The 25,177-nt window shown below is 34.2% G+C and overlaps 5 non-coding genes and 1 pseudogene across 5 annotated transcripts; all 6 read right to left on the bottom strand.

The window, feature by feature from the left end:
- Nucleotides 1–2,805: 2,805 nt before the first annotated feature.
- On the bottom strand, nucleotides 2,806–3,003 carry LOC122050031. Its single transcript, XR_006131251.1, has one exon. It is a non-coding gene; the product is annotated as a U2 spliceosomal RNA (small nuclear RNA).
- A 5,875-nt stretch (nucleotides 3,004–8,878) lies between these two features.
- LOC122049817 lies at nucleotides 8,879–9,075 on the bottom strand. Its single transcript, XR_006131073.1, has one exon. It is a non-coding gene; the product is annotated as a U2 spliceosomal RNA (small nuclear RNA).
- Nucleotides 9,076–12,771: 3,696 nt separating this feature from the next.
- LOC122049806 lies at nucleotides 12,772–12,969 on the bottom strand. Its single transcript, XR_006131062.1, has one exon. It is a non-coding gene; the product is annotated as a U2 spliceosomal RNA (small nuclear RNA).
- A 3,716-nt stretch (nucleotides 12,970–16,685) lies between these two features.
- LOC122049731 lies at nucleotides 16,686–16,870 on the bottom strand (annotated as a pseudogene).
- A 2,903-nt stretch (nucleotides 16,871–19,773) lies between these two features.
- TRNAA-AGC lies at nucleotides 19,774–19,846 on the bottom strand. The gene has a single exon. It is a non-coding gene; the product is annotated as a tRNA-Ala (tRNA).
- A 5,002-nt stretch (nucleotides 19,847–24,848) lies between these two features.
- LOC122049888 lies at nucleotides 24,849–25,045 on the bottom strand. Its single transcript, XR_006131137.1, has one exon. It is a non-coding gene; the product is annotated as a U2 spliceosomal RNA (small nuclear RNA).
- Nucleotides 25,046–25,177: the final 132 nt, after the last annotated feature.

Genomic DNA, 25,177 nt, shown 5'->3' with positions numbered 1-25,177 from the left:
ACGGGATGCTTAATTTTATCGGGAGACCAAAACCAATTCCTCCTCTCGGTCCCTATTATAGCCTCTTAATTATAGAGTACTATACCCACCTATACCCACCTTATTACCCATCTCATAGGGGTCGGCCAAGCTAGCTTGGAGACCAAGCTAGGGCCGGCCAAAGTTTGGTTCATGGGTACTTCAAGGTGGCCGGCCCTAGCTTGGGTTCAAGCTTGGTGTGGCCGGCCCAAATTAAAATAAAAAGATTTTTATTTTTTAAAAATTTTCTTATGTGGATAACACGATTTAAAAGAGAGTTTAAAAATTTAAATCTTTCCTTTTATAAGATTCTACAAAAGATTAAGAGAAGAGCTAAATCTCTTTCCTTATTTGTAGATTAAAAGGTTGATTTTAATTTTGGTAAAAACTTTCCAAAAGAAAGTTTAAAAAATTAATAATTCTCTTTTATTAGTTTCTACAAAAGATTAAGAAAAGATTTGATATCTTTCCTTATTTGTAGATTGAAAGGAGATTTTAATTTTTAGAGATAACTTTCTGGAAATTATCCACATGTTTAAAGAAAGATTTAATTTATAAAATTTCCTTTTAACCAATCATGAAGGGATTAAAATTATTGGAGAAATTTTTTTATAAATTTCCGGAAGCAAATAAGGAAGTTTTAATTTGTGTTTAAAATTTTATTTTCTTGGAAATTTTATGGTGTGGTCGGCCATTGTAAATTGAAAAGAAAAATTGTTTTTAATTAAATAAATTTTCTTTTTCAATGGTAAAAGAATTAAGGAAGGTTTTTATTAAATTTTCCTTATTTGCCAAGACCAAGGATTATAAAAGAAGGGGTAGAGAAGGCTTCATGGTGAAGAACTCTATTCTATTTTCTCCCTCTTTTTCTTCCTTGGTGTGGCCGGCCATCCTTTCCTCCTCTCTTCTCTATGATGGTCGAACCTCATCCTTTTTGTGGAGATTCATATGGTGGTCGGATCAAGTTGAGAGAAGAAGAAGAAGAAGGAGAGAAAGAAAGCTTTGTTTCTAGCATCCCTTGGAGCATGGTGGTGGTGGCCGAACCTCTTCATCCTAGGAGAAGTTTTGATGGCCGAAACTTGCAAGGAAGAAGAAGGTGCTTGGTGGTTCTCGTCTCGGAAGATCGTTGCCCACACAACGTCCGGGATTAGAAGAGGAATACGGTAGAAGATCAAGAGGTCTTTCTAAAAGGTATAACTAGTATTTTTCCTTTCCGCATCATACTAGTTATTTTTGGAAATAATACCAAATACAAGAGGCATGCGATTCTAGTATTTCAAATTGGTTTTCGATGTTGTGTTCTTTTGTTTTTTCTTTTCCTTGTGATTTGATTGTTCTTTTCGGTTGACCTAAAGTTATTTAAGGAAATTAAATATTAACTTTCCTTAAAAGGCTTTGTCTAGTCGGTGGTGGTTGTTCCCATATCCAAGAAGGTCATGTGCCTCGCCACGTCAGTACTGGAAGCCAATTTTGGAAACTAATATTTAATGAAATTAATAACTTAGGTGATTTGGATCGAACGTATTAAGTTCCGTAGGAGATCCGAGTCTAAACCTAAAAGAACAAATAGATTAAACTTTGGATCAAACGTGTTAAGTTCCGCAGGCGATCCAAGTTTAATTTAAAAGAACACATGGTAGCTAGGAAAAGGTTCAGACCTTTGTATAAAATTTTTGTACAGTGGAACCATTAGGTTTTCCGAGTAGCAACCAACAAGTTAATCTAACCTGCAAGCTAATCACCCCTCGAGTTATTCTCCTATAGTTCAGGCCCTCCATAAATTGTTGATTAGGGTTTTCCCATGGTCTTTCATTTGGCCAGTTCTTTTGATGTGACCAACAATCTACTTATCAGTTCGACTGAGTGAGCCTGTTTATCCAAAGCATTGGTCTGGAGTTGGTTCAAGATCATCGAGATGGTAACAACATTGTGCTCTTGATACACATCACAAGCGTGCCATATCATTGTGCCCTCGTTGCATATCCCAAGCATGCTAGATAGGGCGGTAAATGAACCAATGGTTCAAAAATAAGTTTGGTGTTCAATTTAATATAGAGTTATTTATGTTCGTTCAATAAACAATTTTAATTAATTGGACATGCTTCAATAACTTATGAATAAATTTGAACAAGTATATTGGTGAATAATGATCATCAATAACTTTTTTATAAACATGTTAAATAAATAAAATAAAATAAAATAAGTTTAAATTATTAAATTTAATAACTAATTGAATAAGTTTCAAGTAATAAATAAGGTTGTTCTTGTGTAATAATAGTACCACGGTAGGGCATTTTTTTAGTTTCCCAAATATTTAAGGATCGAGTTTAAATCTCGGTGAATAAACGGATGAATTTTTTCTAATGGACGGTTGATCTAAGAACACCGGATTGATGGACTGGTGGAAAATTTTCATGGCTGGATTGATCATCCCAAGATTAGTCAAAGTTGAATACTTGATACCAACTAAATTGAGAACTTGATAACATTTAAAAAAACCAACCGGCCAAACTCTAACCCCATGGTGTAGCCCCTCCCTCTTAGAAAGTTGTTTGGTACATGATTAATCTTTCTTGGGTGTATTAAAATCATTTTTTCTAACCAAATTTAAAAAATAAACCACCCTAAATAACCTAATCAAATTTAAAATTTTATTTAAATTACTTCAAAATTTCATCTAAGAAAACATCAATTTATTCAATTCCAATTTTAAAATTTCTTATTCATGGACTATACTTAATAATTTTAAAATAAACTTAATTTAATATAAAAATTTAATTTAACTTGGTTGGATGTGCCGAACTCCTGCAATAATGCAACACAGGGATGACACATAAAGGATCAAATAGCAAGCTACTATAATGATCCCTCCCCAAAACAAAAATTAATTTAATATCATTGTGAATCAATGGTCCACATATCAGATATTAAACTGATAAGAACAGATACTACACTTGATCATAGCCAAAAGGCCGAGAAAGGTATGAATGAGAAAGAGCCATAGCCTCTTCTTTTATAGCACTAGTTCCACTCCGTCAATATAAAAAAATGATATGGGACTAAATTCTAAACCCTAAACTCTAAACTCTATCTAGTATAAAAGGCCAATACAGGTTTTTTTTTTTTTTTGCAAGAAGAGGCGAGAGTACAAGTCCACCTGGTCTAAATGGCCATTAGAGTTTTCTTTAAGAAGATGCGAGAGTACACTACAAACCATGATCTTTCTCACGTCTCCTTCTCCTTGGCATGGAAAAGAAAGGAGAGTCTTGTTGCTTGTGATTTTTTTCTGGAGGTAGTTAAGGTTTGTTGGTTCGCCGCTACAGCTGCGTCGGCGAGCAGGACCTCTCCTCTGTCGCTCACCCTCTCTCCGCCTCGCTCCCTCGTAAGCTAATCGAATTCTCTGCCTAAGCCGACTGTGGGTTTGATCCCCCGATTCGCTCAGCTCGTCAGTAGTTAGCTTCAGATGCCAATCCTTCGAGCTGCGTCGCCTGGTTCCTCTGCCGCAGTCGCTACCGTCGGTGTCGATGAGACCGCGACCCGGGATGCCCTTGATGGCATCCGTGTCTTCGCGGCGGGGGCACTAGAGAGCCCGTGTTCCTCAGGGATCTCTAGGACCAAAATGAAATATCAAATTGCTGCTCTTAGTTTGTTCGATTAGGCAATTGTTAGCTGTTCTGTTTCATTGTCCTGGCAGATTGATTGATACATGATCAACTACTTTTGTGTGGATTAGGGTGTTTCAATGGTTGCGCTCATGAGAATGATTTCAATTTTGCAATTAACTTTGATTGTAGTAATATGTTTGTTCTATGTTTCAGGAGAGGAGATTGATTGTAGTAATAAGTTGTTTTACAATAGTATGCAACGAAGACGCAAGGTAAACATTCACATACAAAATAAAAAACATAAACTAATAAAATATTACGTGGAGATGCGGGGTATCAATCCCTATACCTCTCGCATGCTAAGCGAGTGCTCTACCATCTGAGCTACATCCCCATTAATAGATTTTAATGTATATTCTCAAATATCATTACAAAATTAGTTCGTCTCGTAGATTGATGCATTTAGTGAACGACACCTCGGACTCTCACCGTTATTGCAATTCTTCGGTTCCAACGGCATCTCGTCGTATAACTCTTCCTCATCTCTGTCGCTGCCCTCGTGCTCCTCTGGGTTGCCTTCTCCTCTGCGATCCCTGCTTCCTTCGCGTCGTCGAGGGAAGCCGCCAAGGCGGTGGTGGAGAGCAAGTACTTGTATTGGGGCGACCGCATTGATTGCCCCGGAAAGCACTGCGACACCATGAGTCCAGCCTCCGATGCACCCTCCAAGAAGCCCTCTTCCTCGGAAGGTCCCATCAATTTCTCTTCTGGTCTACTACCTTGCTTTAATATTCCATCACTATTGTGGATGATCTTCTTTGATTCGTTGAATTGGAATTAAGAACACTCCAAGTTTCTGGGATTATGAAGATTTGCCTTTGAGCATTTGATTTGGGTGTTAAAGTTCACTCCTTGCGTATAAAAAATTTGTAGGAAGAATTCTAGATGGAGGAATTAATTAATAGTTGTTTTGTACTGACATTATGCTTGTTTAAAAAATTTGCAGAGTATTTGTGATGCCTTCTAGAATGTGCATCAATCCAACACATAACAAGGATCCTGCACCAAAGCGGAAATCCAAATACAGATGGAATGTACAATTACTCAACTCCTTTTACATTATTTGAAGTCAATAGAAACTAATTTACTTCATGATTGAATCTCAACTCATTTTTAGCAAACTCGTTGAATTTGGTGCCTTGTTGTTCCATGTATAGGGCATTCTTTTTTGTGATTATGTGAATTTAAAATGTTTGATGTTGATTAAAGATTTTCATCTCAATCAAATTCATTGAAACAAATCAAGACATTCAACCTCTTGAGTATAATGAAGTAATCCACACATGAAATTTTCTTTATTTCCCACCATGTCGCCATGGTTAAATGGTCTGATACTCTGCTAGGTGATCTTTGAATCTTCAAGCTCTAGTCTTGACCATGATGAACATCCAGGTTTATGGAGTGCAAGGATCGAACCAATTACAGCTCTGTTTTGCTACCACATGATTTTCTTCCTACGATGGCTGCCAAAAGACTAAGGAATGTAGCAGATAAGGTATTGGTTCTCCAAATTTGTTATTTGACTTGCAAAATAGCTAATAACTATCTCATAATACAAGTAAAATATCTTTCAAGAGAAATTCACTTTTTGTTAGGGTTGTGATGTTTCTATGACACAAACCCTTCCAGAGAAATTCACTTTTTTCATGAGCTCTGATGTTTCTATGACATTCAAATGAATAATTGGTGTTGGACTCGTGTGACTCTTTCTTAGTTTCATTGCTCTACTTGCCACAAAAGTCTTGCAAACGTGTGACATGAGAACATTTGATGAATTTGTTCTTGTGGCAGACAAATGATGCATATTGAGATACCACTGGAGAATTTCTTCAACGCATATGGATAACTTTTCATTCTTGTTATTATTATAGAATGCAATAAGATTTAGTAGATTCATGAAATATGAACAAGAATGAACTTTGATTACAACCCTCCTACTTCCATGTGTCTATCAATCTCTTAATCTATTTTCAAAGTGTTGTTTCTGTCATTCATAAGAATCTCTCTGTTCTTTAAATTTATAATTTCTGGAATTTATGCTTTGTCTATCGAAATAAATAAACTTCTTTGCTTCATCTATTCGTGCAGCCTCTTGCAACGGTAAAGTTATTGCTTTGTGACCAAAAGATCACGGATTCGAATCCTGGAAACAACCTCTTGCAAAAAAGCAGGATAAGGCTGCATACAATGGATCCTTCCTCGAGATCCCGCATAACGGGAGCTTTATGCACCGGACTACTTTTTGTTGTTTTTGTTGCTTCATCTATTCGTGCACTTCTGCATTGGATATATGTTGGTTTTTGTATGTGAGTGCAAACTTTGTAACAGGTACAAATTGGCATGCTCATCGAACTTTACAAACATATTCGACTCGGTGGTCGAGAACAACTATCAGTTTTTTATGGTAGAAAGATTGCTTTTGGCAAGTGCCGAATCATATGTGAAAACTTACAAGGAAGATGAAGATGATCTGAGTCTAATAAATGACCCAAAGAATAACAATAAGAGCTGTCAAATCCCTGTTTATACCATGGACAATGAGGGAATTGATCGATAGATTCAAGATTTGGCAAATATTCAGATATATGGTCGAACAATAAATGCGTGGGAATGGATTGCTTTAAACATATAACAAATTGAGTTCGCATGTGGATTTCTTATCATTTTCATACGGTTAGAGAAGATTTCTAGTGATTGACTTGTATCTAAAATGTTTTTGTTTTAGTTCTTGTAATGTGTGTTGTAAAATCAAAATGATTGAGACAATAAGGGTTTTAGATGTGATGATATTGGTTCTACATCTTCCCAATGTTGTCTTGTAATGTTAAGCTAGTCTTAAAAATAATTAACCAGGCTGAGTAACGCCGAGCATGGGATGACCGACCCGGTCCCTCGAAAGTTTTCCACCGGACACAAAGGTAAATCGGGAAGGGCTCACAGCGGGCAGCCTAGAAGCCCAACATCGTTTAGTTGCGTGCCCCATTTAGAGGAAAAATTTCTGCAAATTCGCCATAGCTGGGGCTCGAACCGTGGGTGTAGATGCCCTGCCGCTGCACCATAGCCTCGGAGGCTCCATGATTAGGTTGATTGAACACTAATGGCGATGGGATAAATCTCGCGACTCAAAAGTATTCTTCAGCATTGCAAATATATGCATTCATCAAAAATCATTAAATCAGACTTCATAACTCAAATCCTCGCTATAATATTCCTATCAAATTAACTTACTTTTAGGGTGCAAATCTTAGATTTGTCAGTATCAATACAATAAAAAATGTATGATTTGAGCGAACCAATTCAAGACGCGATAAGGCATGCTAGAATTAGTTCAATCTTTGATATGGTGGGCAAAAATGGACTCATTGCTTGTACTCAACCTATCGAGATCATCTAATGGCAAAGATCTATTTGTTAGAGGAACTCGTCATTAACTTGTTAACTTCTTGTAATATATACAAAGAACATCTCTATCTCCAACATGGTAGTTAAATTCTAAGAGATTATTAGCTTTTTGGTTTTATGACATGTATACGAATTGCAAATATAAGTTTGTAACATTAAAAAATAATGGAAATTCTAAATTTATATGGCTTAAGTTAATTGTAAAAAAAAACTTGCACTCAATAAATTAAAACTATTGTAAAGGTAAATGAATGATTCAAAAACCATAAAGATGCATTCTAAAAAAATCGACAAATTATGAGGGATAACAATATTTTTTTTTCTATTACAATATGAAAAAAAATCAAAATGATAGAAATTTCTCAGACTCATAAGTTTAACTGATCAAATGAGATCTAGAAATAACATCATAATTTTATCTTTTTTAAAATTCAAATACAATTTCCACTATCTATATATTCGATAACAAAAATAAATTAAACATTTATGAGAAAATTTAGTGTTTAACTCGATAATCATTTATTTATATTTATTCGATATGAATTAAATAGATAAGCTTGATTAATTCATTAAAAAAATAAATAAATTTCTTAAAAACAAAGATTTTAAATTATTCAAAAATTATATTCACAAACAAAACTTGTAAACTATATTTATTAACAAACTTGTTATTAAATTTGTAAATAAATTTTTTTAAAAAAACTGTAATATTAAACTCATTAATCAAATAAATAAACTTTAAAATATAAAAATTTTAATCAATCAATTTCAAATTAAAAATGTAATAATATCTAAATATATATAGATTTTGTTCGGCCTGGCATGATATATATTTTGTGTTTATATAAATTTTATAATAGCATACACATTGGGCTGGTAGCTGAGTTGTGTGGATATAAAGTAGAACTAGGAACAAAATTTCATTAAATTTTCTTAATAATTTATAATTAGGGATGTCAAAAATAAATCTAATCCGTAAATCCAAGTCAACCCGAAAAATATCCAACTTGAATTAGAAATTTTCATATTTAGAACGGAGGATTTTTAAGTTGTACTATGATTGGATCGGAGTCCAGATTGACTAGGATTAGCCTAAATTTAGGATTTAATAAATCTTTTTAAAATTAAATCAAATTTTATTTTTAAAATTATGAATATCAATATTAAAGCTAGTATAATAATGATAAATTATTGAGATAAAAATAAAAAATTATAATAAAAATAACAAGCAAAAATTTATTTTTAATTAAGTTATTCAAGTTGGTCGAATTATTTAGATTCATATTTAAAGATTTCGAATTGTATTCAGATTGGGGTTAGGCTCGAATTAATTTTTTTTTATAAAATCTTTGCTTCAAGCCGAACTTTTATAAAATCTTTGCTTCAAGCCGAATTAATTGGTATTCGAGTGATACAGGTGTTTTATGTGTTTTATTCCCTAAGGATTAAATGTCCTCCCTATTAGAAAGTTGTTTGATAAGTGATTTATCTTTTCTTGGGCGGAGTAAAATCATTTTTTCTTACCAAATTAAAAAAAAAACACTAATTAAGTTATTTCGATTAAATTGAATAACATAATAAAATTTAAAATTTTAATTAAATTATTTCAAAATTTCATCTAAGAAAACATCAATTTATTCAATTCTAATTTTAAAATTTCTTATTCATTAAATTCAATTATTTTATTTGTTTTGTATTTATTTTTAAATATACAAAATTTTAAGATTTAATTTCATGGATTGTAATTAATAATTTAAAAATAATCTTAATTTAATATAAAATTTAAATTTAACTTGGTCGGGTGCGCCGAACCCCTACAATAGTGCAACATAGAGATGACACGCGAAGGATCCAATAGCAAGCTACTGTAATGATCCCTCCCCACAGAAAAATTAATTTAATATCATAGTGAACCAATGGTCCACGTATCAGATATTAAACTGATAAGAACAGATACTACACTTGATCTTAGCCAAAAGGCCGAGAAAGGTATGAATGAGAAAGTGTCATAGCCTCTTCTTTTATAGCACTACTTCCACTCCGTTAATCAAAAACAAACGATATGGGACTAAATTCTAAAACCCTAAACTCTAAACTCCATCTAGTATAAAAGGTCATTACAGTTTTTTTTTGTTTGTAAATAGAGGTGAGAGTACAACTCCACCTGGTCTAAATGGCCATTAGAGTTTTTTTTAAGAAGAGGTGAGAGTACACTGCAAATCGTGATCTTTCTCACGTCTCCTTCTCCTTGGCCGCAGAAAAGAAAGGAGAGTCTTGTTGCTTGCGATTTTGTTCTGGAGGCAATTAAGGTTTGTTGCTTCGTCGCAGCAGCTGCATCGACAAGCAAGACATCTCCTCCATCGATCACCCCCTCTCCGCCTCATTCCCTCATCAACTGATCAAATTCTTCGGCGAAGCTGTTTGTGGGTTTGATCCCCCGATTCGCTCGGCTTGTCACTAGTCAGTTTCAGATGTCGATCCTATAGGAAATGGGAACGTTGGAACATGTCCACTTCCCTACTACTCTTAATGGAAAAGTCCATTATATCCTTGGGTTATTTTCCTTAATAAGGAGTGAATCCAAGGATCATGGGGAACGATTCACGGTGTAGAGAAAGAGACAACAAGAGAGTGAGGAGAACATTTGAGATGGTGGGATTTGGTTCGTGGAATTATGGAGAGCTTTCCAATCCTATGATTGCTCTTCCGACAGCTAGTCCAATCGTCGCCGATTGTAGATCTGTGGGAGATCGTTGTAAGTGTTTACCATTTTAATTCGTTTTGATTCATGCATTTAGAGTATCAACAATGGTATCAGAGCACATAGTTAGATATAAATGCATGACAAATCTCCTGTTTAAAATTGCTACCCCTACCTTTTGCTCTTGTTTGCTGCCGCTCCGACCAATTTTGTTTCCTGTTGCCAACACATGGAAAGATAGCGTCCATGTTGCGAACTTCCGTAATTGTCGACGTCGTAGGCCTTGAGGGACACCCACGGAGTTTGCCTCTGATTTGGGCGGTGGCTGTGCTCATGGCCGCCACTCGCAGAGCCTTGCATCGTTAGCATCGGAGGGCTATCGCCAAAGACTTCCCCTGGTTTCTGAGCACTAACATTTTTTTTGCATGTTTTAGTGTGTACGAGATCAAAGGAAAACTTTTTCTCATAGTAAAAAGTCTTATTCCAATCAATAACCAAGTCACCATTGCCAGCATGCCCTCTTTTCAATTTTCAGACATGATCAATCGTACTGTCACATATTTTGAGGAGGAAGTCTCAATTCATGCATCTTACTCTTGAGGTTTTGGTGGTTCTCATTTGATATGTTGGGTTCATCCTATTGAACTCGTTTTGTTTCTTTTATATCTACTTGCAATAGCCTGGAGGGATGAGATGTGGAAAGTCAATCTTACTTTGGCCTTTGTGCTTCCTTCTCCCATTGCAAAATATATTAAAGAACTTTGGTGCCTACTTTCCCAACTCTGTTGCTTCCTGGTATGAAAGCGCCTTAACATGTTAGTTAATGTAACCCGCAAGCTAATCACCCCTCGAGTTATTCTCCTATAGTTCGGGCCCTCCGTAGACCGTAGGGTTAGGGTTTTCCCATGGTCTTTCATTTGGCATGTTCTTTCAGTGATCTATTTATCAACTTGACTAAACGAGCCTATTTATAAGGGGTGCGTCCAAGGATCATGGGAGACGATTCACGGTGTAGAGAAAGAGACAACGAGAGAGAGAGCAGAACATCTGAGATGGTGGGATTTGGTTCGTGGAATTGTGGAGAGCATTCCAATCCTAAGATTGCTCTTCCGACCGCAAATCCAATCTTCGCCGATTGCAGATCTGCGGGAGATCGTTGTAAGTGTTTACCATTTTAATTCGTTTTGATTCATGCATTTAGAGTATCAACAATGGTATCAGAGCACATAGTTAGTTATAAATGCATGACAAATCTCCTGCTTAAAATTGCTACCCCTTCCTTTTGCTCTTGTTTGCTGCCGCTCCGATCGATTTTGTTGCCCGCTGCCAACACATCGAAAGATAGCGTCCATGTCACGAACTTCGCCAATTGCCGACGTCGTAGGCCTTGAGGGACACCAACGGAGTTTGTCTCATATTTGGCCGGTGGCTTGGCTCATGGCCGCCACTCGCTGAGGCTTTCCGTCATTAACATCAGAGGGCTATCGCCAAAGACTTCCCCTGATTTCTGGGCACTAACATTTTTTTTACTTGTTTTTGTGTTTGCGAGATCAAAGGAAAACTTTTTCTCATAGTAAAAAGTCTTATTCCAAATAATAACCAAGTCACCATTGCCAGCATGCCCTCTTTTCAATTTTCAGACATGATCAATCATACTATCAAATATTTTGAGGAGGAAGTCTCAATTCATGCATCTTACTCTTGATGTTTTAGTGGTTCTCATTTGATATGCTGGGTTCATCCTATTGAACTCGTTTTGTTTCTTTTATATCTACCTACAATAGCCTGGAGGGAAGAGATGTGGAAAGTCAATGTTACTTTGGCCTTTGTGCTTCCTTCTCCCATTGCAAAATATATTAAAGAACTTTGTTGCCTACTTTCCCAACTATGTTGCTTCCTGGTATGAAAGTGCCTTAACATGTTACTTAATCTAACCCGCAAGCTAATCACCCCTCGAGTTATTCTCCTATAGTTCGGGCCCTCCGTAGACTGTAGGGTTAGGGTTTTACCATGGTCTATCATTTGACATGTTCTTTCAGTGATCCATTTATCAGTTTGACTGAGCGAGCCTATTTATCCAAAGCATTTGTCTGGAGTTGGTTCAAGATCATCGAGATGGTTACAACATTGTGCTCTCGGTGCACATCCCATGTGTGCCCTATCATTGTGCCCTCGTTGCATATCCCAAGCGTGCTGGATAGGGCGATAAATGAACCATTTGTTCAAAAATAAGATTGGTGTTCAATTTAATAAGGAATTATTTTTGTTCGTTCAATACAACACAATTTCAATACCTTACGAATAAATTTGAACAAGTATGTTGGTGAATAATGATCATCAATAACTTTTTTATAAACATGTTAAATAAATAAAATAAAATAAAATAATTAAATTTAATAAATAGTTGAACAAGTTTCAAACAATAAATAAGGTTGTTCTAGTGTAATAGTACCACGGTAAGGCACTTTTTTTAATTTCCCAAATATTTAAGGATTGAGTTTAAATCTCGATGGATTAATGAATGAATTTTCTCTAATGGATGATTGATCTAAGAACAATGGATTGATGGACCGGTGGAAAACTTTTATGGTTGGATTGACCATCCCAGGATTAGTAAGTTGAATACTTGAATTTTCTCTATTAGAAAGTTGTTTGGTAAGTGATTTATCTTTCTTCGGCGGAGTAAAATCATTTTTTCTTACCAAATTAAAAAAAAACCACACTAATTAAGTTATTTCGATTAAATTGAAGGACCTAATTAAATTATTTCAAAATTTACTCTAAGAAAATATCAATTTATTCAATTCTAATTTTAAAATTTCTTATTCATTAACTGAACATTAATAATTAATTCAGTAAAAAAATTCAATTATTTTTATGTGTTTTGTATTTATTTTTAAATATATAAAATTTTAAGATTTAATTTCTTGCACTATAATTAATAATTTAAAAAAAACTTAATTTAATAGAAAATTTTAATTTATCTTGGTCAGGTGCGTCGAACCCCTACAATAGTGCAACACAGGGATGACACGTGAAGGATCCAATAGCAAGCTACTGTAATGATCCCTCCCCAAAATAAAAATTAATTTAATATCATAGTGAACCAATGGTCCACGTATCAGATATTAAACTGATAAGAACAGATACTACACTTGATCTTAGCCAAAAGGCCGAGAAAGGTATGAATGAGAAAGTGTCATAGCCTCTTCTTTTATAGCACTAGTTCCACTCCGTCAATCAAAAACAAACGATATGGGACTAAATTCTAAACCCTAAACTCTAAACTCCACCTAGTATAAAAGGTCATTACAGTTTTTTTTGTTTGTAAATAGAGGCGAGAGTACAACTCCACCTGGTATAAATGGCCATTAGAGTTTTTTTTTTTAAGAAGAGGCGAGAGTACACTACAAACCGTGATCTTTCTCACGTCTCCTTCTCCTTGGCCGTGGAAAAGAAAGGAGAGTCTTGTTGCTTGCGATTTTGTTCTAGAGGCAGTTAAGATTTGTTGCTTCACCGCTGTAGCTACGTCGACGAGCAGGACCTCTCCTCCATCGATCACCCTCTCTCCTCCTCGCTCCCTCGTAAGCTGATCCAATTCTTCGCCGAAGCTGTCTATGGGTTTGATCCCTCGATTCGCTCGGCTCGTCACTTGTTGGCTTCAGATGCGGATCCTATAGGAAATGGGGAACGTGGGAACATGCCCACGTTCCCCACTACTCTTAATGGAAAAGTCCATTATATCCTTGGATTATTTTCCTTTATAAGGGGTACGTCCAAGGATCATTGGGGGGTTGATTCACGGTGTAGAGAAAGAGACAACGAGAGAGTGAGAAGAACATTTGAGACGGTGGGATTTGGTTCGTGGAATTGTGGAGAGCCTTCCGATCCTATGATTGATCTCCCGACAGCAAATCCAATCGTCACCGATTGTAGATCTGCGGGAGATTGTTGTAAGTGTTTACCATTTTAATTCATTTTGATTCATGCATATTGAGTATCAACAATGGTATCAGAGCATATAGTTAGTTGTAAATGCATGACAAATCTCCTGTTTAAAATTGCTACCCCTTCCTTTTGCTCTTGTTTGCTGCCGCTCCGATCGATTTTGTTGCCTGTTGCCAACTCATAGAAAGATAGCGTCCATGTCGCGAACTTCCCCAATTACCGACGTCGTAGGCCTTGAGGGACACCCACGGAGTTGTCTCCGATTTGGCCGGTGGCTGTGCTCATGGTCGCCACTCGCAGAGGCTTTGCGTCATTAGCGTCGGAGGGCTATCGCCAAAGACTTCCCCTGGTTTTTGGGCACTAACGTTTTTTTTTACTTGTTTTAGTGTGTGCGAGATCAAAGGAAAACTTTTTCTCATAGTAAAAAGTCCTATTCCAATCAATAACCAAGTCACCATTGCCAGCATGCCCTCTTTTCAATTTTCAGACATGATAAATCATACTGTCAAATATTTTGAGGAGGAAGTCTCAATTCATGCATCTTACTCTTGAGGTTTTGGTGGTTCTCATTTGATATGCTGGGTTCATCCTATTGAACTCCTTTTGTTTCTTTTATATCTACTTGAAATGGCCTGGAGGGAAGAGATGTGGAAAGTCAATCTTACTTTGGCCATCGTGCTTCCTTCTCCCATTGCAAAATATATTAAAGAACTTTGTTGCCAACTTTCCCAACTCTGTTGCTTCCTAGTATGAAAGCACCTTAACATGTTTGTTAATCTAACCCGCAAGCTAATCACCCCTCGAGTTACTCTCCTATAGTTAGGGCCCTCCGTAGACCGTAGGGTTAGGGTTTCCCCATGGCCTTTCATTTGGCTTGTTCTTTCAGTGTGACCGAACAATTTACTTATCAGTTTGACTGAGCGAGCATGTTTATCTAAAGCATTGGTCTGGAGTTGGTTCAAGATCATCGAGATGGTAACAACATTGTGCTCTCGGTACATATCCCAAGCGTGCGCTATCATTCTGCCCTCGTTGCATATCCCAAGCGTGTCGGATAGGGCAGTAAATGAACCAATGGTTCAAAAATAAGTTTGGTGTTCAATTTAATATGGAATTATTTATGTGCGTTCAATACAACACAATTTTAATTAATTGGGCATGTTTCAATAACTTATGAATCAATTTGAACAAGTATATTAGTGAATATTAATCATCAATAACTTTTTATAAACATGTTAAATAAATAAAATAAAATAAGTTTAAATTATTAAATTTAATAACTAATTGAATAATTTTTAAGCAATAAATAAGGTTGTTCTTGTGTAATAGTACCACGGTATGTCACTTTTTTAGTTTCTCAAATATTTAAGGATCATGTTTAAATCTTGGTGAATTAACGGATGAATTTTCTCTAATGGACGGTTGATCTATGAACACTGGACTGACAGGCCAGTTAAAAATTTTCATGGCTGGAGGATTTGCAAGTTGAATACTTGATACTAATTAAATTGAGAACTTGATAACATTTAAAATTTAAAATGAATAACCTAATCAAATTTAAATTTTTAATTAAATTATTTCAAAATTTCATCTAAGAAAACATCAATTTATTCAATTATAATTTTAAAATTTCTTATTTATTAACTAAAAATTAATAATTAAATCAGTAAAAAATTTGATTATTTTTTATGTGTTTTGTATTTATTTTAAAATATATAAAATTTTATGATTTAATTTCATGGACTGTAATAAATAATTTAAAAATAAACTTAATTTAGGTGGTGTTTGGTTCTCTCCTAGGAATCGGAATGGGAATAGGTATCATAGTATTGTGGAATGGGAATGAGTGTGAGCTTGGGTATCATTCCTAAAAGTAATGTTTGGTAAGTTGAATATTTTCAATCGGAATGAACTTAAATTTTCTTTTTTACCCTTAGAGGAAAATAAGAGAAAAAATTAGATGGAAAGTAAAATTGAATGTGAGAGACACATATAATGAGAGAGAAAGTGTGATGGGAAAAAATGAAGAGAGGGAAAGTATGATGAGAGAAAATGAGGAGAGAGAGCTTGATAGGAGAGATTGAGAAGAGAAAAAGTATGATGAGAGAGAAAGTATGTCGAGAGAGAAAGAGTAATTGGGAAAAATAAAGAGAGAGAAAATGTGATGAGAGAAAGTATGATGAGAAAATGTGATGAGAGAGAATGTGTGATGGGAAAAAATGAAGAAAGGGAAAATGTGATGAGAGAAAATGAGGAGAGAGTGTGTGATGGAAAAGAATGAAGAGAGAGAAAGTGGGATGAGAGAAAATATGGAGACAGAGTATGGTAAGAGAGATTGAGGAGAGAGAAAGTATGATGAAAAAATGAAGAGAGATAAAATAATGAGAGAGAGTGATGAGAGAGAAAATAATGAGAGAGAGTGATGAGAGAGAATACAAAGAGAAAATGGTGGAGAATGTGTGATGATAGCGAATAAGTAGAGAGAGTGATGGAAGAGAATGAAGAGAGAGAAAGTGTGATTAGATAAAATATGGAGAGAGAGTATGGTAAGAGAGATTCAGGAGAGAGAACGAATGATGAGAGAAAAAGTATGATGAAAAAAATGAGAGAATGAAGAGAGAGAAAATAATGAGAGAGAGTGTATGATGAGAGAGAAAATTGTAAAGAATATGTGATGAGAGAGAATAAGAAGAGATAAAATATGTTGAAAGAAAAAATATGATGATAGAATGAAGAGAGAGAAAGTATGATGAGAGAGAACAAGGAGAGAGAATGAAATGAAAGAAAAATTAAACAAATATACTAAGGCTATTTTTGTCCAAAACTTAATTCTTATTCCCATTCCATCAAAACCTAAGGGAGGGGGTGGGTTTCATCCAAGTTTGGAAATGAATCCATTCCCTTATTTCCAAACCTCTAAACCAAACACCACCTTAATATAAAAATTTAATTGAACTTAACACACGAACCCTGCAATAGTACAACACAAGGATAACACACGAAAGATCTAGTAGATGATCTCTCCCCAAAAATAAAAATTAATTTAATATCTTAGTGATCCAATGGTCCTCGTATTAGATATTAAACTAATAAAAACAAATACTATACATGATCTTAGCCAAAAAGCTGAGAAAGATATGAATAAATTAGAGCCATAGCCTCTTATTTTATAGCACTAGTTCCACTCCGTCAATCAAAAACAAACGATAAGGGACTAAATTCTAAACCCTAAACTCTAAACTCCATCTAGTATAAAAGGTCATTACAATTTTTTTTTGTTTGTAAGAAGAGGCGAGAGTACAACTCCACCTGGTCTAAATGGCCATTAGAGTTTTTTTTTTTAAGACGAGGAGAGAGTACATTGCAAACCGTGATCTTTCTCACGTCTCCTTCTCCTTGACCGCGGAAAAGAAAGGAGAGTCTTGTTGCTTGAGATTTTGTTATGGAGGTTGTTAAGGTTTGTTGCTTCGCCACTGCAGCTGCGTCGGCGAGCAGGACCTCTCCTCCGTCGCTCACCCTCCCTCCGTATCGCTCCCTCGTAAGCTGATTGAATTGTCCGCCGAAGCCATCTGTGGGTTTGATCCCCCGATTCACTCGGCTCATCACTAGTCGGCTTCAGATGCCGATCCTTCAAGCTGCGTCGCATGGTTCCTCTGTCGCAGTCGCTACTAGTGGCATCAATGAGACCGCAACCCGGGATGCCCTTGATGGTATCCGTGTATTCGTGGCGGGGGCACTGTAGAGCCCTGTTCCTCAGCGATCTCTGGGACCAAAACGAAATATCAAATTGCTTCCTTTTTTCCCTTCTCTCGTTCATACTAACTACTGATTTTCTAAATCTTTCTTCTCTAGATCTGATTACCACCTGCTCTTAGTTTGTTCGATTAGGCAATTGTTAGATGTTCCGTTTCATTGTCCTAGCAGATTGATTGATACATGATCAACTACTTTTGTGTGGATTAGTGTGTTTAAGTGGTTGCACTCATGAGGCATTTTGGATGTTTTTGTTGGTGAGTTTAGCTCTTCTCTTTTGATACCTGCAAACTCATCCAAATTTGATGCAGCAGGAGTTAAACTAATTGCAGTTGGTGTTGGGACTCCTGGCAAAGCTTGCGTGCTTGCTGAACGGGTAATGATTCAATTTCGCAGTTAACTTTGATTGTAGTAATTTGTTGTTTTACAATAGTGTGTTTGTTCTATGTTTCACAAGAGAATGTATCTCCTGAAACATGGAGATTTCCGGTTTCCTTTGCTTATGATCATTGATCTCCTTCATGAGAAATTTACAAGGATCATTCGCGGCAGAACAATTCACGCGCCTAGAATTGATCCAAGCATCTCAATATTTTTTTTTAAATTTATTCCTTTAAATTGTAAATCCTAAACACCCAAAATACATATATTATATACCCCATGGGTACTTAAAATTTTTTAATTTCACTATAATCCAACTCCTAAACCCTAAAGTTTAAATCTAATCGGCTTAACTCAGGAGCTAAAAGAAATAAATTTTAAAAAATAAATCTAATACAAGATGGGCACCTATATATATATCGTTCGCGGTGGAACAGTCCACAACTCTGTTGTCGGGCTCATAGATTAGGATAGCGAAAATTGTAATAACTTTTCCGTCGGTATATATTTACCGACGGAACTAGTTATTCCATCGGTAAATGTACCGATGGAACAATAATTCCGTCAGAGTATAATTTTCCGACGAATTTTACACCCGTCGGTAATGCTATTTTTTTTTGTAGTGGAACAGTCCACAACTGTGTTGTCGAGCGCATAGAATTGATCCAGACACCCCAATTGAAATACAGGTGTTATTTTATTTTAGTTTTTTTAAGCTCCGAATTTAAACTAATTAGATTTTACCTTTAGTGTCTATATATGTTAAATTATAATATTCAAATTAAACAAAGTTAGATACTCACATGTATATAATATATTCATTTGATGAATATATTGAATATGGGATGTTTTTATAGGATGTTTTTTTATATAATATATATTCATTTGATGAATATATATTGAATATATTGAATACTCAAATTAAACAAAGTTAAATTAAAAATTTTTATAGGATGTTTTTTTTAATATTCATTTGATGATATATTGAATATGGGATCTCCTTTTATTTGCTACCCTTTATAAATGAACCTAAGATCCTTGAAATCTAACACGGCATTTCACTGAATTGTGTGAAAAAGTTTCAGTATTTTCTATTTCACATATTCAATTTTTATAATTTCAAAATCATGTATTACATTCCCGTATACCCCTTCATTTCATCTTAAAATTTTAATTTACCTATTTAAAAAATCATTCATCCCAAGTATAAATATATTAAATAAATTTATAGGAGCAGATTGATTTTAGTTTCAAATGATTTAGATTGTTTTTAATCCATCCGTTAATTTTGGAAGAAATTGGTTGATGAAGTTATACTATTTAGAAATTGAAAAAATTTAATAATTTTTAAACCAAAGGAATTTTAGGAATCTAATGATAATGTAGTTAGTGAATAGTATTATCCGTAGGTCTTATAATAAGTTTGTGATAAATTTTATCAAGTGTTTGTAAGTTTAAAATTTCTACTATCTCGATTTATGTTATTGAATTCAAATTTAGGACATAGATACATTAAGAAGACTTCGAAAAGTACATTAATATTGATTTAAAGTGATTCAATATTTTTTAGTTTCATCTATCCGTTTCAGACGTTCTCATGGATTGGTATAGTTGGTACTTATATGGACGTTTGATTCAATAGATCTTGGGATAAAATATCTCATTGGGTGTCAATATGTGTGTATTCGTATTTCACTCCAATCAATCAATTTCAAATACTTTAAACAAAAATTAATATATTTTTAAACCTCCCTAATACTAACAGCTATTTAATGTATAAATGAATTCCTGTATATATATTTAATTTGCAAATAAAAAGGAAAATGCAATGTGTGGAGATAATGCAACGAAGACACAAGGTAAACTTTCACGTACAAAATAAAAAACATAAACTAAAAAATTATTTCATGGAGATGCGGGGTATCGATCCCCGTACCTCTCGCATGCTAAGCGAGCGCTCTACCATCTGAGCTACGTCCCCCTTATTAAATTTTAATGTATTTTCTAAAATATCATTATTAAATTAGTTTGTCTGGTAGAATGATGAATCTAGTGAACGGCACCTCGAACTCTCACCGTTATGGCGATTCTTCGGTTCCAACGGCATTCTTTTTTGTGATTATCATCTCAATCAAATTCATTGAAACAAATCAAGACATTCAACCTCTTGAATATAAGGAAGCTGCACTAAACACAAAATCAATAGCGGGTAAACTTATGCTCATATACTCTTTCATGTAGCTTTCTGCATCTTTCCCGTGGATCATATACTCTTTCTGATAGGTTGTGCAGTGGGTTCCATTCCACTTTGTCTAATGTATGTTTTGTTAATATTTAATTTCTTTAGCAATTTGACATAGCTAGATTGTCACTTTGATATCAAATCTACTTGTAACTTGAAAGATATGCACATTCCTCTCTATATTTAAAATCGAATGAAAATTGTGCAGCTGTTTTCGTGTTTTAGTTAGACTAAGAGACTGGAATCTGAGCCAGTCTTTTTGTGCAAGATACCTTAATTTTTTAGTGTATAATGAATTTAAGAATATTAGAGATGTCATTTCAATGACTCGTATGAAACCTTGTATGGCTTTTTGTTTGAAATGCTTTCATTTATCAAGCTCCCTTTGAATATCTTCTTCATCAAATGCACTTTCTAGATTCATTATCCTTTTCTCTTTATCTTTCAATTAGTGTCCTGGGCCAATTTTCTTTTAGGAATTCTTATCCCGACTATGCTTTATGTGCTTGTCTTTACATTTTTGCACTGATATCGGTTCAATCAATGCAATTGGTTATGGTAACTTGATTTTTTTAGTTGGGCTACAAGTTCTTCTTCTCTTGATTCTTTATAGGATTTGGATCTCATTTCAAGTAAAATACCAGTGATTTCGGACAACTCAAAGGCATGGTCACACATATTGTCAACAAATTCGAAATTAAGAAGAAAAGGAGTGATTCACGTGAATGGAGTTAGCAGGAGTGATCTCAACGAAAATAATCACTACTCAAATGTGCTACTAATTAACCGCACTGCGAGTCCTCTTGCATGGTAAGTAATCCGCACATGAAATTTTCTTTATTTCCCAAGATGTCGCCATGGTTAAATGGTTCGTGATCTTTGAATCTTCAAGCTCTAGTCTTGACCATGATGAACATCCAGGTTTATGGAGTGCAAGGATCGAACCAATCACAGCTCTGTTTTGCTACCACATGATTTTCTTCCTACGATGGCTGCCAAAAGACTAAGGAATGTAGCAGATAAGGTATTGGTTCTCCAAATTTGTTATTTGACTTGCAAAATAGCTAATAACTATCTCATAATACAAGTAAAATATCTTTCAAGAGAAATTCACTTTTTGTTAGGGTTGTGATGTTTCTATGACACAAACCCTTCCAGAGATATTCACTTTTTTCATGAGCTCTGATGTTTCTATGACATTCAAATGAATAATTGGTGTTGGACTCGTGTGACTCTTTCTTAGTTTCATTGCTCTACTTGCCACAAAAGTCTTGCAAACGTGTGACATGAGAACATTTGATGAATTTTGTTCTTGTGGCAGACAAATGATGCATTTTGAGATACCACTGGAGAATTTCTTCAACGCATATGGATAACTTTTCATTCTTGTTATTATTATAGAATGCAATAAGATTTAGTAGATTCATAAAATATGACAAGAATGAACTTTGATTACAACCCTCCTACTTCCATGTGTCTATCAATCTCTTAATCTATTTTCAAAGTGCCGTTTCTGTCATTCATAAGAATCTCTCTGTTCTTTAAATTTATAATTTCTGGAATTTATGTTTTGTCTATCGAAATAAATAAACTTCTTTGCTTCATCTATTTGTGCAACCTCTTGTAACGGTAAAGTTGTTGCTTTGTGACCAAAAGATCACGGGTTCAAATCCTGAAAACAACCTCTTGCAAAAAAGCCGGACAAGGCTGCATACAATGGATCCTTCCTCGAGACCCCGCATAACGGGAGCTTTATGCACCGGACTACTTTTTGTTGTTTTTGTTGCTTCATCTATTCGTACACTTTTGCATTGGATATATGTTGGTTTTTGTATGTGAGTGCAAACTTTGTAACAGGTACAAATTGGCATGCTCATCGAACTTTACAAACATATTCGACTCGGTGGTCGAGAACAACTATCAGCTTTTTATGGTAGAAAGATTGATTTTGGCAAGTGCCGAAACATATGTGAAAACTTACAAGGAAGATGAAGATGATCTGAGTCTAATAAATGACCCAAAGAATAACAATAAGAACTGTCAAATCCCTGTTTATACCATGGACAATGAGGGAATTGATCGATAGATTCAAGATTTGGCAAATATTCAGATTTATGGTCGAACAATAAATGCGTGGGAATGGGACTGCTTTAAACATCTAACAAATTGAGCTCGCATGTGGATTTCTTATCATTTTCATACGGTTAGAGAAGACTTCTAGTGATTGACTTGTATCTAAAATGTTTTTGTTTTAGTTCTTGTAATGTGTGTTGTAAAATCAAAATGATTGAGACAATAAGGGTTTTAGATGTGATGATATTGGTTCTACATCTTCCCAATGTTGTCTTGTAATGTTAAGCTAGTCTTAAAAATAATTAACCAGGCTGAGTAACGTCGAGCAGGGGATGACCGACCTGGTCCCACGAAAGTTTTCCATCGGACACCAAGGTAAATCGGGAAGGGCTCGCAGCGGGCATCCTAGAAGCCCAACATCTTTTAGTTGCGTGCCCCATTTAGAGGAAAAATTCCTGCAAATTCGCCATAGCTGGGGCTCGAACCGTGGGTGCCTGGGTGATAACCTAAATGCCCTGCTGCTGCACCATAGCCTCGGAGGCTCCATGATTAGGTTGATTGAACACTAATGGCGATGGGATAAATCTCGCGACTCAAAAGTATTCTTCAGCATTGCAAATATATACATTCATCAGAAATCATTAAATCAGACTTCATAACTCAAATCCTCGCTATAATATTCCTTTCAAATTAACTTACTTTTAGGGTGCAAATCTTAGATTTGTCAGTATCAATACAATAAAAAATGTATGATTTGAGCGAACCAATTCAAGACGCGATAAGGCATGCTAGAATTAGTTCAATCTTTGATATGGTGGGCAAAAATGGACTCATTGCTTGTACTCAACCTATCGAGATCATCTAATGGCAAAGATCTATTTGTTAGAGGAACTCGTCATTAACTTGTTAACTTCTTGTAATATATACAAAGAACATCTCTATCTCCAACATGGTAGTTAAATTCTAAGAGATTATTAGCTTTTTGGTTTTATGACATGTATACGAATTGCAAATATAAGTTTGTAACATTAAAAAATAATGGAAATTCTAAATTTATATGTCTTAAGTTAATTGTAAAAAAAATGCACTCAATAAATTAAAACTATTGTAAAGGTAAATGAATGATTCAAAAACCATAAAGATGCATTCTAAAAAAATCGACAAATTATGAGGGATAACAATATTTTTTTTTTCTATTACAATAAGAAAAAAAATCAAAAAGATAGAAATTTCTCAGACTCATAAGTTTAACTGATCAAATGAGATCTAGAAATAACATCATAATTTTATCTTTTTTAAAATTCAAATACAATTTCCACTATCTATATATTCGATAACAACAATAAATTAAACATTTATGAGAAAAGTTAGTGTTTAACTCGATAATCATTTATTTATATTTATTCGATATGAATTAAATAAATAAGCTTGATTAATTCATTAAAAAAATAAATAAATTTCTTAAAAACAAAGATTTTAAATTATTCAAAAATTATATTCACAAACAAAACTTGTAAACTATATTTATTAACAAACTTGTTATTAAATTTGTAAATAATTTTTTTTAAAAAAAAACTGTAATATTAAACTCATTAATCAAATAAATAAACTTTAAAATATAAAATTTTTAATCAATCAATTTCAAATTAAAAATGTAATAATATCTAAATATATATATATTTTGTTTGGCCTGGCATGATATATATTTTGTGTTTATATAAATTTTATAATAGCATACACATTGGGCTGGTAGCTGAGTTGTGTGGGTATATAGTAGAACTAGGAACAAAATTTCATTAAATTTTCTTAATAATTTATAATTAGGGATGTCAAAAATAAATCTGATCCGTAAATCCAAGTCAACCCGAAAAATATCCAACTTGAATTAGAAATTTTCATATTCAGATCGGAGGATTTTTAAGTTGTACTAGGATTGGATCGGACTCCAGATTGACTAGGATTGGCCTAAATTTAGGATTTAATAAATCTTTTTAAAATTAAATCAAATTTATTTTTAAAATTATGAATATCAATATTAAAGCTAGTATAATAATGATAAGTTATTGAGATAAAAATAAAAAATTATAATAAAAATAACAAGCAAAAAATTATTTTTAATTAAGTTATTCAAGTTGGTCGAATTATTTAGATTCATATTTAAATATTTCGAATTGTATTTAGATTGGGGTTAGGTTCGAATTAATTTTTTTTTTATAAAATCTTTGCTTCAAGCCGAACTTTTATAAAATCTTTGCTTCAAGCCGAATTAATTGGTATTCGAGTGATACAGGTGTTTTATGTGTTTTATTCCCTAAGGATTAAATGTCCTCCCTATTAGAAAGTTGTTTGGTAAGTGATTTATCTTTTCTTGGGCGGAGTAAAATCATTTTTTCTTACCAAATTAAAAAAAACACTAATTAAGTTATTTCGATTAAATTGAATAACTTAATAAAATTTAAAATTTTAATTAAATTATTTCAAAATTTCATCGAAGAAAACATCAATTTATTATATTCTAATTTTAAAATTTCTTATTCATTAAATTCAATTATTTTTATGTGTTTTGTATTTATTTTTAAATATATAAAATTTTAAGATTTAATTTCATGGATTGTAATTAATAATTTAAAAATAAACTTAATTTAATATAAAATTTAAATTTAACTTGGTCGGGTGCGCCGAACCCCTACAATAGTGCAACATAGCGATGACACGCGAAGGATCCAATAGCAAGCTACTGTAATGATCCCTCCCCACAGAAAAATTAATTTAATATCATAGTGAACCAATGGTCCACGTATCAGATATTAAACTGATAAGAACAGATACTACACTTGATCTTAGCCAAAAGGCCGAGAAAGGTATGAATGAGAAAGTGTCATAGCCTCTTCTTTTATAGCACTACTTCCACTCCGTTAATCAAAAACAAACGATATGGGACTAAATTCTAAAACCCTAAACTCTAAACTCCATCTAGTATAAAAGGTCATTACAGTT

The sequence above is a fragment of the Zingiber officinale genome, chromosome 2B, assembly GCF_018446385.1.
Source record: "Zingiber officinale cultivar Zhangliang chromosome 2B, Zo_v1.1, whole genome shotgun sequence".
Classification (NCBI taxonomy): Eukaryota; Viridiplantae; Streptophyta; class Magnoliopsida; order Zingiberales; family Zingiberaceae; genus Zingiber; species Zingiber officinale.
This window is presented reverse-complemented; position numbering and strand designations above follow the sequence as displayed.